The sequence below is a fragment of the Carica papaya genome, chromosome 2 (assembly GCF_054855325.1).
Source record: "Carica papaya isolate Zhongbai chromosome 2, ASM5485532v1, whole genome shotgun sequence".
Lineage (NCBI taxonomy): Eukaryota > Viridiplantae > Streptophyta > Magnoliopsida > Brassicales > Caricaceae > Carica > Carica papaya.
In genome coordinates, this window is record NC_142310.1 from 14,711,222 (window position 1) to 14,724,897 (window position 13,676).

The window sequence follows — 13,676 nt, forward strand, 5'->3', positions numbered from 1 at the left end:
GTGTGTTCCATAAACTCAATAAGGAAAATATTATTTAAACTACATAACTAAATTTTATAAAGATGATGTCATTTCTCAATTAAGTAACTTACCTCAGAAGTCTCCACATGACGAGCTCTATTCAAATACTTGATAAGATTGTTATTTTTTTTAAAAAAACATACGAACATCATCAACACATCGAATAATAAAGGAAAAAAAAGTGTAGAGTCAATCATAAACAAGCATTACAATAGAAACAAGTTGAATTAACTTAGTACACAATAAGATCAGGATAAATTAGAAGAACCATCATACAAAATCACCATAAATTAACAACAACTATCTAAGTCATGTTTTGTGTTTTTAAAAGTTTTTTACCCACTTCCACATGAAGCCATTACAACATATATCTACTGAAGGCAGAGGAGATCCCCAGCTACCACTGTGAATGACCGATCAGTTTCATTCCCATATAGGGTCAGTTCTATATACATATTGGGTCAATTTCATATCCATATTGGGTATAATCTATGACCATGACTGTATATCACCAATGTGACCCTACATATCATATCACGTATCTACTCTCATAAGAGAGAATGCTAATCATTCACAAGGAGTGATTCACCAACATTTCATATTCAGAGCAGGGAGAGACAGAAATCCCTCAAAGATGACAGTTAAATGAATTTTCATTCTTTTCTCTTTTATCTTCAATATTTATTCATAATAGTCATGTGTTTTGGCCCCGGTGGGGATCTAAATACATATCCAATCCAAGGTCCATTTTCACCCGGACTTGACCTTCGGGTCATCCTCTTGAGCGAAGGCCTACTAGACTAACCCTCTTCGCCAATAGCAAGTGATTAGGCAAAGGGCCAACCCGCATGCATTTTCAATCAGCGTGTTTTTCATGCATCATGCTCAACATTTCATATTTCATATTTCATATCCAAATAAACAATAATTAATTACCATAAAGATCCATGCATAAAAAGCATTCAACATTTCAATTTATCTTTTCTCAAAAATCTCACTTAGAAATATAAGAGAAAATACAAAAGAATCTCTTACCATAACCATAGTTTGATTTATCTTTTGGAAGGGAGAGAAAAGCCTTTTAGTGGTCTTTGAAAATTCCTACTCCTTGCTTTATTTCTCTCTCTAGACTTCCCTCTTTCTCTCTCTAAAATTTCTAAAATGGAAGAATGAAAGATGATGGAAACAATGAGGGAAAAAGACTTTTTAAATAGCCAAGGGAAGGGTCTTGGATGTGTGCCACATGGTGGCTATCTGAAAAGACACATGGTGGGTGGTTGAGGGGCTAAAGCTATCGCAACATGGGGTAGCATGCCCGCGGATGTGACAAGTCTGCAGATGGGACATGCGATCACGTTTGTATACAGGAGAATGTGTATATGTAGCAGGAGGCATGTCCATGCAATTGGCAACACGCATGGCTTGTGTGCGCTTAGCGTACAGATAGGCCATGTCGCGCGTATTGCGTGCACAGTGTGGGCACAGTACCGTGGGCTAACATGCGGACTGTGTGATGCAACCACGCACAGTGCCGCGAGTATTTTCTCGTAGATTCCCAAGGATTTTTCCCCTTTTTTTATTTTTCTTTCCTCTTTTTCGTTTCCTATTTTTTGAAAATATTTTTAAAAGAACTTAGATTAATTTAGGAATGATTTAAATTATATTAATAAAAATAAAAATAAAAATAACTTTAAAGCAAATGCTGATAGAATTTAAATGGGCATGAGATTCAAAATAATAGAGTTTAATACCACGTTTAAGTACAAAAGGTGCGGGGTGTTATAATCTCCCTCACAAGAAGGACTCTCACCTTCTCCTATCTCTCGGCCAAGCATGTGAATCTTGGGATTCACACATACAACATTGTGAAAAGCATGCCGAGGTGCTTTGATGTTAAGTGGGCTGCATGGACCAAACCTTACCTCTTTTTGGGCCAAATTAACTCTTCTTTTAAGGCCACTAGTATCCTCAAGCCTGCGAATTGTCATGTGGGCTTCAAACTCTCTTTCTTAATTTGTCTTAAGTTTTTTTTCTATGTTGGGTTGGTTGAGAAAATTTTTTTGGGCCAAAGTTGTTGCAAATTCAGGGTGGAACTCACGGGAGTCCTTGCAGGAGTGAAATTCTTTATTCCCGTGGGGAAAATCTCCCTCTTACGAGCGTAGGTGAATCTCTAACCACGCTTGCATACGCGCGCGTGGCCTCCCTACTACGTGCACATGCATGTAACCTCTCAGTGTGGATGATTGCCCTCAGATTCTCTCCCTCCAATAGGTTGGTACTTTATAATAATCGGATTGGTAATCAACTCTTTATTAATAAAAAATGGAAGTATTTTATTCATGCATGGTTTTACTTTATTTTAGCAAATTTATTTATTTGAAATAGAATTAAAATTGCATTTTAAATTTACACATGAAATACTTATGCCCACTAGATTTAAGAAATTCCTCAGCCCATGGACAACTTGCATTCTTGTTACATTGGCCATGGGAAGAAAGAAACACACCCTTAACCTGCAAGATTTTTCCCCACATTCTTTTAGCCGTGAGAGAGGGGGAAGTTTTCCCCAAACTCACAGGTAAAAATACTGGTACTCGCGAGGCACACAGGTATTGCACGCCAACTCGCGAACACACCACCCGCAGCACATCTAGCATAATTCAACTTGGGTTGTGACGTGACACCACTCAAAGCTCCCCTGAAAGTGGAATCTAGGCAAGGGATGGAATAGGCATCCTACCCAAGCCAACTGGAGCAGACATCTTGCTCCGACGGCTTAGATCACATATTTGCGATCCAAGGGCTAAAATAGAAGGGAAAACCCTGTTTAAAAGGCTTCCCTTCTGGTCTTCGTCTTCTTCATTTATCCAGAGACAAAAAAAACTAAATTTGAGAGCTAAACACAAGAGAAATAGAGAGTGTTAGGAATCAAACAGAAGTGAGGGAGTTTAGGAACTAGAAAATAGAGCCTAGTGAGGGGTGTGCATTGCAGAATAGGAATTCACTTCTTCCCAGTTAAGGTGAGTTCGTTCCTTTTTTTCTTGTGTGGTTCTTTCTTTCCTTGATGTCTTACAATCGTCCTTAAATAGTTTTAAGCACATAAATCACCACACCAAGCTTCAAACCTTAAGCTCTTCTCTGCTGCACCTAAATAGAGGATCTGTATAGGTAACCTTCTGTTCTCCTTCGATTCTAGCTCTTGTTTTCATTTTTCTTTCAATTTTAACTTGTGGATTAGTTAGTTTATTTGTCAAGAATATTAGGAAATGGATCCCTCCGGTGGAATTACTCCAGAAACTGTAGATTCTTTCCAAAACTACTTCTGACTATATAATTATTGCCAGGAAAGTTGCAATTAGCGTTTCCTATTTTGGAGACAATTTCCTCGTGTGTTTACCTTGATTCTTCGTGCATCAGTGAGGTAAGAAAGATGGAAATTTAATTAACACAAGTAATGAGACTTATAGATGCATTTAAATGGTAAAATTTGAAAGAAAACACAAAGAGGTCAATGATTTAATGAAAGTAATGGTGTGCATGTGTTCATGCATTTTTCTATGAATTAATCGATGTTTTTCTTGATGTTTATGAATGTTTGATGTTTATAGAGGGTAATAGATGTTTTAAAATAAAATTTAAATGGTTACGAACGTTTAAATAAAAAAAATGGAAGAAACATCACTGAAGGTTGAATGCCTCCAGCTGTTATGCCTAGGCACCAAAGTACTGGCTAAACTGGTGCGCGAGGGGTGTATGCGAGATACTATCCAGGCACTCAAAAGTGTCAACACAAGTCCCATGACACGCGGCACACAAGAGAGGGGCTCTGTTAGGCACCCTAATGTGCTGAGAGGAGCCTAGTGGTAGGCATTATGTGTGTCATGCGTGGCGCGTGTTGTGTACGCAGGGACACACGTTTGGGCACCTCAGCACCTCAGCACCTGCCCTGTGGGCATGGTGTTGTGTGCAATAAGTCGTGTGCCATGCAGGCCTGAAAAACGTGCATACACCGAGGAGTCTATGCATGAGTGGGCCTCCCAGGGTGCGGGGGCAGGCCTCGGGGGAAAATACCCTGTTCATTGGTCAAATGGGTATTTTGGTAATTAAATAATTAAATGAAAAATTTAAGAGAAAAAATAAGAAGAATAATTAAAAAAGGAAATTGAAGAATTAAAATAATGAAAAATTTAGTGATTGAAATTAAATATTGAAACAGACAATTATAGATAAATAATTTAAGGGAAAATTGAGTGTCTCATTCAAGAAGAAAAATGGAAAATAAAGAAAAAATAGAAAAATAAATTAGGCCTAGTTTAGAATAATTAAATAATAAATCAAGAAAGAAATTAAGAATCTAAAAATATTAACCAACACAATGCCTAAATCCAGTTCCCTAGTTTCCTTGGAGGGTGTGACTACCCTGGAGTAAATATACTATCAATTGGGGAGTTGTTCCACTTGGTGGAACGAGGCACTTACTAGAATGATAAATTTTATGGCACTATGAATTTGCCATGATGACATTTGGTTTAGTTATATCCCTGCTTAGGGTAGATGAGAAGCAGACGACTAATATAATTGAATTATATATATATATTTATTTTATTTGAGTTGATTTTGATTAGTTTTTGCCACATATGCTGTTGGATTGTCTTTGGCACTTTTCAGGAATGCTTTTGGGACTTGTAAGCAAATTAAAGTGGATTGGAACAAGATTTGGGCGAAAAAGGGTCGAAACATGAAGATGTGGGAGACATGGCCATAACACATGACTATATGTTACAGAGCCAACGTTTCTGTTTCTGAAGCAGAGTGAGACATAACCATGTTCCTAGAAGACACGGTCATATGCCCTATACTTAGTTAACACACGACCATGTGTTAAGAAAGCAACATTTCTATTTTGCTCGGTGAAAGAGACACGACCGTGTCGTGTTTAAAAATTAGAAATTGACGTAATTTTGAGGAAGACACGGCCGTATGTCAATTCGACACGGTCGTGGGATGTGCCAAATTAAAAAATTAGGTCTTGAATGCTATAAAAAGGATAGGAGCCCAAAAAGAAAAAGAAACTGAAGGAGGAGAAAAGAGAAGATGACTACAAACATAAAGAACTTCTTCAAATCGATTATTCTTAATTATTTCATGTTTCCTTTAGATTTCACTCTTGCAATGTTTTTTAGGATGTGTAACTAAATTATTCTATTGGGATCTTTGATAAAACCCTAAGGGATACTTTATGATTTCTTTATTCAATTTATGAAAAGCTTCTTCCCAATCCCTATGTGTTATCTTGTAACTTAATGCATAAATAGATTGATCACCTATTTATTGATTTAAGATTAATGATTGGATTGAGAGATTGATTGTTCATGAGAATATCAAGTTAGTATAATAGATTGAATGTGAGTAGAGATACTTGGCATGATCTATATATTTGATGACTGAATGCTAATGCACCAATTCATACTAATCCATAGAGATATGTGTGTTATTATAAAGTAGGTAGGGTAATTGATCTTGAGAAAGAGATTACTATATGATTTAATGAAATTGGGGGAAAGTTCTGGTTGTAGATTGAATTAAGGATATTCATAGTTGAACTTAGGGTGGATTCTAAGATCTTAACCATCATTATATATTGATTGTTAATTATTCCTAATTCATTATTTCTTTTTATTTTTAAGTTTTAGTTCATACTCATTCTCTTAGTCATAAGCCAAATAATATCAATTAGTTGTGATTCTAGTAACTGTTATATTAGTCATCGTTAGACGATATTCGAATTTATCGCTATAATACATGTTCGAACTAGTGCACATGCTAGGTGAGTTCACATCACAACAAGTTTTTGGCACCGTTGTCGGGGACTAATACTAGCAATATTAGAATTGGCTTATTATTATTAATTTAGTATTTTTACTTTGTTTGTTTTGTTTTGCTACCTATTTGTAGGAGGTTCTATAGTGCATGACCAGAAGCAGCGAAGAAATATTGATTTTTAATTTAAAAGTTGAGAGGACTTGCCGTATACTGAGAGCACAAGCAAGAAGTAGACGACTCCCATCTTGTGTTAGAAATTCATCGAGAAAAGGAACAACAACAATGGGTGACAAACCGTAAGAGCGAAGATAGCGCATAATGATGGATTATACTATTCCATCTCTTACTAGAATTAAAACAAGTTTCACAAGGCTGGCTGTAGCAGCTAATAGCTTTGAGATTAAGCCAGCCATCATCCAGATGATTCAACAAAGTGTACAATTTTTTTGGTTCCCAACTAAAGATCATAATGAGCGCATTGCTAATTTTCTAGAGATTTGCGACACTTTCAAGCACAATGGAGTGAGTAATGATGCAATCAGATTGAGACTTTTCCCTTTCTCATTGAATGATAGATCTAAGGCTTGGTTAAATTCGTTACCAACTGGTTCCATCACTACTTAGGAGGACATATCTCAACACTTTTTAACCAAGTACTTTCCCCCTTCAAAGACAGCTAAGTTAAGAAATGACATCACCACATTCGCATAAATAGATAGAGAATCATTATATGAGTCTTAGAATCGCTATAGGGATTTGTTAAGGAGAATTCCTCACCATGGTCTACCTATGTGGCTTCAAGTGTAGACATTTTATAATGGTCTCATCACTAACATCAAGACCATGATTGATGTAGCCGTTGGAGGAACATTGAATAATAAAACACTTGAGGTGGCCTACAAGTTAATTAAGGAGATGGCAAATAATAATTACCAATGGGAGAAATAGAGATCCTCATTAAAAAAGAATGTCGGTTTACATAGTATTGACAACTATACAGCTTTATCTACGTAAATTGAGGCTTTAACTAAGAAGATAGATAACATAAATATGGCGACAACGTAAGCAGTGCGAGTTCAAAATTCTGAAGTTCAACAAGGGGAAAGAACAAGTAGAATATGTTGATAATGCTCCAAGACAATAAAGGAATCCTTATTCCAATACTTATAATCTTGGATGGAGGAATCACCCTAATTTTTCATGGGGCAACCAAAATAATCATATACAAGCTGCCCCACTAGTTCCATCCCCCATTGAACAAAGGCCAAACATCAAAGATATGCTTGCCAAATTCATGACAACAACAGACATTAGGCTGCAAAGTAATGAAGTCTCCATCAAGAATCTAAAGAACCAAATTGGGCAGTTGGCAAAGTTGACTTCGAAACATGCCCAAGGAACTTTTCTAAATAACATAGAGAGCAACCTAAGAGAGCATGTGAATGTTATAACATTGAGGAGTGGAAAGCAATTAGTGGAAGTGGAAGCAACAAAGAGAACACAAGTAGATGAGAGCAACCCAAACAAGGAAAAAGATGAAAAAAAAGGAAGGAGATCAAGAGAAAGAGCTGCTCAATTGAGGAGGAAAACACTCCAACATTCCATATCCGGGGTGATTGAAGCAACAACAAAAGGATAAGCAATTCAGTAAATTTTTGGATATTTTTAAATAATTTCATATTAACATTCCTTTGGTTGAAGCTTTAAAACAGATGTTTAGCTATGCAAAGTTCCTAAAGGAGATTCTCTCAAACAAGAGGAAGTTGGAAGACGTGGCCATGGTGACACGTAACGAAGAATGCTCAACTATTCTACAAAACAAGATGACACAAAAGTTGAACGATCCTGCATTTATCGATATATTTTTACATTTTTTGTAAACTTCAACAAGGCTGCATGGATGCTACTCCATTAAAATTCTTTTGTCGTCACTATTTTTCATTTTTCTGCTTTGTGAACTATGGGGACATAGTCACATTTAAGTGTGGGGGATTTGTTGTTATCCTCTAAATTTTAATAAAGTTCCATGGTTTGATCTTGATGTGTCCTATTGCGTCATGACTACCTATGATGATAACTGTAACATTAAATCTATATGTATGGGGATAAGATTGTTTGTGGAAACATTTTAGTATTGGAAGTATTTGACCTTAATTAGTTTATTCAAGTTTTAAGAGTTTAGGATCTTCTACATCCTTTGAGTCGTGAAATTTATTCTTTTATCTAAACTGAATAATTCTTTACAAAAGAAAGCATATTTTGGTATATAATTAGATATATATATATGCATGCAAAAAAAATAGTAATAATAATAAAATAATTCGCTGATCACTTAATTTTACACCACCAACAGGCATAGCTTAGCAGTTCGACACTATGCTAGCTTAACTAGAGGTCTCCAATTTGAGCCCTGGGAGCGCAGCTGCCTTTTGTAGGGAGAGCTTACTCCTTAATGGACCGATTTAGCTCGAAGAATAAAATGGTTGTTATGAGTAAAGCTAGAAAAAAAAGGAAAAAAAAAAACTACTTCACTTATCACTCAATTTTACACCACTAAGTGCGTAGCTTAGCAATTTTGCGCTATGCTAGCTTAACCAGAGGTCTCAATTTTGAGCCCTAAGAACGCAATTGCCTTTTGTAGGGAGCACTTACTCCTTAGTGGACTGATGTAGCTTGAAAAATAAAATGTTGATTATGAGTAGAGTTAATGGCCATTCAGAAGTGTGACCAACTAAGTAACCGGGGGCTGGTATCACCAATGTTTGCACTCGTGTAAAAAGGTTGACAGACATTCCGAACAACTAATAAGGTGCTTTAAAAAAAGTAAAAATAAAGTTGCATGTATGCCTACTCTTTTGCCAATTGAGCTTGAGTATGTTTTGGATTATAAAGTTTGGATATTATGAATGATTGAATTACTCATAGAATGTTTTGGATACTTAATTTTTAAGAATTAGTTCGAAATGGATGAGTTGTTGAATTATCTTCTATAGATGAATGTGCCTTTGTACATATTATTTTGTGTTATTCTGAGGTAATATAGTCTTGATGAGGAGGATTTCATTAATGGTTTTGCTGTGGAATGGATTTAAGATTCCTTGAGGACAAACAAAAACTCAAGTGTGGGGGAGTTTATATAATTGAATTTTATAAATATTTTTCTATTTTATTTGAGTTGATTTTGATTGATTTTTGCCACATATATTATTGGATTGTCTTTGGCATTTTTCAGGAATGATTTTAGGACTTAGAAGAAAATTAAAGTGGATTAGAATAAGATTTGGGTGAAAAAGAGTTGAAACATAAAGATGTAGAAGACATGGACATAACACACGACTATGTGTTACGGAGCCTGCGTTTCTTTTTCTGAGGAGGAGTGAGACATGACCATGTTTCTGGAAGACATGGTCGTGGGTCCTATACTGAGTTAACACACGATAATGTGTTATTTCACTTGGTGAAAGAGACACGGTCGTGTCGTGTCTAAAAGTTAGAAATTAACGTAATTTCGAGGAAGACACGGCCATGTGTCAATTCAACATGGCCGTGGGACGTGCTAGATCAGAAAATTAGGTATTGAACGCTATAAAAAGGAGAGGAACCCAAAAAGAAAAAGAGATCGGAGGAGGAGAAAAGAGAAGACAGTTACAGACATAAAGAACTTATTCTAGTCGGTTATTCTTAACTATTTCATGTTTCCTTTAGATTTCACCCTTGTAATTTTTTTAGGATGTGTAACTAAACATTTTTTTTAGGATCTTTGATGAAACCCTAAAGGATACTTTGTGATTTCCTTATTCAATCTATGAAAGACTTCTTTCTCAATCTCTATGTGTTATTTTGTGGCTTAATGTATAAATAGATTGATCATCTATTTATTGATTTATGATGAATGATTGGATTGAGAGATTGATTGTTCATTAGAATATCAAGTTAGCACAATAGATTGAATGAGTAGAGATACTTGGCATGATCTATATATTTGATGACTGAATGTTAATATACCGATTCATACTAATCCATAGAGATATGTGTTATTATGAAGTAGGTAGGGTAATTGATCTTGAGAAAGAGATTACTACATGATTGAATGAAATTGGGGAAAAGTTTTGGTTATAGATTAAATTAAAAAAATTCATAATTGAACTTATAGTGGATTCTAAGAGATCTTAACCGTCATTATATATTGATTTTTAATTATTCCTAATTCAATATATCTTTTTGTTTTTAAGTTTTAGTTCATACTCATTTTCTTAGTCATTAGCCATATAATATCAACTATTGTGATTCTAGTAATTGTTATATTAGTCCTCGTAGAAAAATATCCAAATTTACCGGTATAGTACGTGTTTGAACTAGTGGACTTGTTAGGTGAGTTCACATCACAACAACAACCTAAGTGATCTTGTGTGTGTCGACTGGAGTGGAAGAGTGATTGTATCTATATACTGACTTGTTTGTATTATGCTTATTGGCACTATTACCCATTCATAGGGATAGTTGGCGTCCCTTATTGCCCCCCTTGAAAATAGGTATAAGCGGTTGCATGCACAGGTTCGTAATTAGTGTGACTAAAAGTAGGATAATTAATTTGTAATCAAGACTGTCAATATTCGAGTTCAAGTCTAATTGTGTATGGGTGTGTGTATGTTAAGGTGATTAAATATGATATTCAGCATTTGTATTGCATGTATTGACACTATTTATGACAAGAGAAGAAATGCCACTACGTGAATAGAAAAAGTATGAGAAATTACATATTTATGGAAATTATGTTTCTAGTAAAATACATAAATGTATGTTTTAAAATGTATTTGTGTGGTTTCATTACTGTCTTATTGAGTTTTGAAACTCACCCCAAATCTATTTTCCTAGATGATTTAACTGATCTTCGAGCTGAGCCATGTCTAGATCCTTTGGCGCGGGAGGGTATGGGGGGGATCGAATCTACTCCTGAAACCCACTCAACGTATGCAATACCGAAACAATAACCACCTAAAATAAAATTTCTCTCTCCAATTGAATCTATGATCCTAAAAGGAAAGCAAAAACAAAGATTAGAAAAATAAAAAAAGAAAAGAAAAAACGTCACGGACTTACCGATAAGTTGATCCCTGCTTCTTAAGACTCTTGCTTCCCGAAAAACTTGAAAAAGCTAATTTTAGCAAAAATACTAAAAGAAAGAAAAATCGAAGCTCTCAAGAATATTCTCAAATTTATTCTCAAATGTGTGTTTTACAAAATAGGGGTAAAAGTCTATTTATAGCATTTTCTGACAATCTAAAATAGTACAAAATTTTTGATATAATTCATAAAATAATACCCTAAATAAAATTCTATCCTAATCGGGGATAATTACAAAATAAAATAATTATTTTATCCCAATTAAATTAATTAAATAATCCTAAGAGATAGATTTACGTTAAAATAATAAATAAAATAAGCTCATATTTATTCCATGTGAAATCCATATAAATCACATATTGAAATCACATTAAAATAATAAGATAAATAATAAAGAATAAAAATATAATAAAATAATATTTTAAGATAATCCCAAGATTAAAATATTATATAATTAATCATTAATTTAAAATAATAATAAAATATTAAAGGGATAATTACCATGTGAATGTTTGAAAATTTTGAGCTAGAAAAAAAATCACATGGGCCATTTAAAAAAATATCCAAAAAAACTCACCACACTTCAACCTCATCCATATGAGCTATGGGAGCCTATACGTACGTGCGGCTTGGGCTCGGCCCCCGCGCGCGTGATTTTTGGGCCTCATTGGTTTGCGGCCCGCGCAGGTTTTTCCTCAGCTAGGCCCGGGGCTGCTGTTAGGCCGGGTGTTCAGCCTCGTTCTTTCTTTCTTGGGTATAAGTCTGCTAGATCGAGCCTCGGGGTGAGGGCCGATCTTTGGGTCTTCCCGATGGGCCTCGGTCGGCCCACCCGTAGGTGTGTGTGGCATGGGCCACACGTTCTTCTCAGGCGCGCGTCTTGTTAGGCTGCGGGCTGGGTCTAGCAAGCCGGGTGAATCGGGTAACCCGCTGATGTGTATCTCCCCTTTGTGCGACGTCTCGGACATGCCACTGTCGTCTTTGAAGAACAATATGAAATTCCATAACTCATCGTCATTAATGTTTCTTTGGGTCGGTTGTCTGGCAGCCCATAAGGCTTCCCAGTCTTCATGGTGTCGATGATCCATCTTACCCGATCTAAGCTTGCACGAACAGGATCCTTGGGCTTTATGGGATTGGGTCTTGTCGTCAAACCTCGACTCCATTTCCTTGGTCCAGGCTTCTCTCGAACCTTGTTTCTGTATTGGTGCAAAATTTGATTGTTGCCTTCCAATAACTGAAACGTCCTTCTAGGGTCACATCATCCCTTCTAAGAGGACTAGAAGAAAGGAGAAGCCCTTGTTGGTAAAATATATGATCGAGAAATTTTAGGAATAAAAGTGCTTAAACAAATTGTAAAGATTCATTTCTATATGTTAAATCATGTGTATTAAAGACTCATACACGCTCAATTTATCAGCCACTACATATATTTGATTATGATTCAAAAAGGTTGCTTGAATAATTTTTATTGTTAGGTTGAGAATGGCTCTTACATACTATGCCAGTAATTTTTTCATATCTTAAAAATAATTAATTTTTGATGCATATGTTTGTAATCCATTTAATTTTCTAGTTTATAGGTAGTTGGAGTTTTAATAAGAATCACAAACTTTAACTTGTGATTAATGTTGGATACATGATGGATTTGTACATTTATATATTACTTTCTTGAAAAGAAGAGCACACTACTTCAATCTTTTTGTCTCACTATTTTGGTCATATTTGAACATGAGTTAATATTTTATACCTCTATGTTATTTTTTTTAGTGTCACGATCACATATCTGTACTTAAATAGGATAAAAGCAATGCATGCAAATTAAAACCTTAAGTAATTAGTATGCACCATGAGACAAGTGTATAACACCTCTTTATTTTGTATCATTTTGACCCATATTATTTTAGCCAGCTGTATGTTTTTAGCGGTAAACATCACTTCTAATAAGACAAGTGGCAAGTTATTTCTTGTTTTGAAGATCTAAAATTTTGAAAAAAAAAATACAAAATATCACTTGTCATTCCTATCACCTCAAGGATAACTGTTTCACCTAATTTACTCCTTTTTTCCTCAATTTGTTTCCCAAAATATTACAAAAACAACTAAAAGTATCTTCGTGACAAAACTTGTGAGCTTCTTACAACTCAACTCTCTTATTTATTGTCGAGAGGTTTAACTTTTTTAACATGTTTCTCTTTTGTTAAATAAAATAAAATAACCTATTGATTTTAACAAATGACATAAATATATTTTCCATTAATAATGTTATTTAATTTTTTGAGGTAGCATTGAGGGCTTAAATTAAGGAAAAGGAATAAACAAAGAAAATGACATCAACAAGAGACAAACAATTGAAGACCAAAGAGTAAATTCATCTTTAGAATTTGTTTATCTTTTTTGTATCTAAAGAACTAATGGCTTCAGACTCAAAAAGATTTTCTTTAAAAATATTTTTTTAAACTCTCTTTAAAAATACCATTAGTTTTAAAGTTAAATTCTCAAAATTTTTAAAGACAACATATTTTATAATAAAATGATTGTTAAAATTATTTTTTAGAATAGATTTACACGTTGAAGGAATTTAAAAGAAAAAGAATGTATGGTAATATCTAATTTGTGTGACAATAAATGTGATTTAAAAAACTGACTCATATAACCTGATGAGTGATTTAGCATTATACAGTTCAAAATACACAAAAAATACACTTTAG

The 13,676-nt window shown here is 34.7% G+C and overlaps 1 long non-coding RNA gene across 2 annotated transcripts; it reads left to right on the plus strand.

Annotated features, from left to right (window-relative positions):
- Positions 1 to 2,543: 2,543 nt before the first annotated feature.
- LOC110817333 (uncharacterized) lies at positions 2,544 to 5,299 on the plus strand. Of its 2 annotated transcripts, XR_002540181.2 has the most exons (3): positions 2,550 to 3,189; positions 3,366 to 3,442; positions 4,690 to 5,299. It is a non-coding gene; the product is annotated as an uncharacterized LOC110817333 (long non-coding RNA). The 2 variants fall into 2 exon arrangements; XR_015817029.1 differs by having other exon boundaries at positions 2,544 to 3,442.
- The last annotated feature ends 8,377 nt before the right edge of the window (positions 5,300 to 13,676 follow it).